This window comes from Camelina sativa, chromosome 1 (assembly GCF_000633955.1).
Source record: "Camelina sativa cultivar DH55 chromosome 1, Cs, whole genome shotgun sequence".
NCBI lineage: Eukaryota > Viridiplantae > Streptophyta > Magnoliopsida > Brassicales > Brassicaceae > Camelina > Camelina sativa.
The window spans coordinates 5,858,108-5,859,069 of NC_025685.1; the positions used below are offsets into that span (position 1 = coordinate 5,858,108).

Genomic DNA, 962 nt, shown 5'->3' on the forward strand with positions numbered 1-962 from the left:
GAGGGACAAGAGTTCTTACAGGAGTCGACGCTTGTCCATGAAACTCTCAGGATGGTTTGAATAAGCAGAAGAGACGAACTCGATGGTTTCTCCGAGGACAGGCCATCCCAAGCTTCCTTGTGGAAACTTTGATTCTTGACTGTGAGAAATAACATGACGATCAATAAGTTTATTCTTTGAAGCTGGGGATGATCTGAGACGGTTGATCTTGTTCAAGATGATGATGATAGAGAAAAAGAAGAAGAAGAAGAGCAAAAGTGATAAAGAAGTGTCCATTAGTGTTTTAACTCAATTAGCCGGACGCACGAATGGGTTTGTGTTTTTAAAAATTGGTTTTTGTTTTTGGGACATTCTTCCACTTTGAATCTGTCTTGGTATCTCTTTAAATAACTTTAATCATGGTGCGGTGTAGCAACAAATCATGTGGATGATAATTCTCTTATTATATTCTTTGATTTTTTTTTTTTTTTTTTATCATCTAATTTTATACTTTGGTTTATATTGTTAGGATTTGAGATGTATCACTAGAAAACAAATTGAGTAACAAATAAAAAGACATAAACAATCTAATTATTGTTACCTCAACGTGGGAAATGCGTCTACTTAAGCTACTTTGCATTTCACCAAAAATGTAAACTGGTAGTACTTAAGCCTGTGTTATAAAGATATAAAAAATGCGTCCAATATATATATATATATGTTAAACAGATTACGTTATTACACTCTCAATATATAATTCTACTTAGGTGGTGATTGGTTCTCCCGCTACCTCCCGCAAACGCTGTGTTTGCGGGTGGTAGCGGTTGCTAGCGATTGGAACCAATCACACAAATCGTTCTCAGTCGCTCCAAATCGCTTCCAATCGCTTCAAACCACTGAATTTCAAAAGCTGTCTCCCGCAAGCGTTTGCGGTTGCGGGCGATTGCGATTGAATTTTTTTTTTTTTTTTTTTTTTTTTTTTT

At 35.9% G+C, this 962-nt stretch overlaps 1 pseudogene; it reads right to left on the minus strand.

The window, feature by feature from the left end:
- LOC104778371 overlaps positions 1 to 364 on the minus strand; it is a 5,135-nt pseudogene extending 4,771 nt beyond the window's left edge.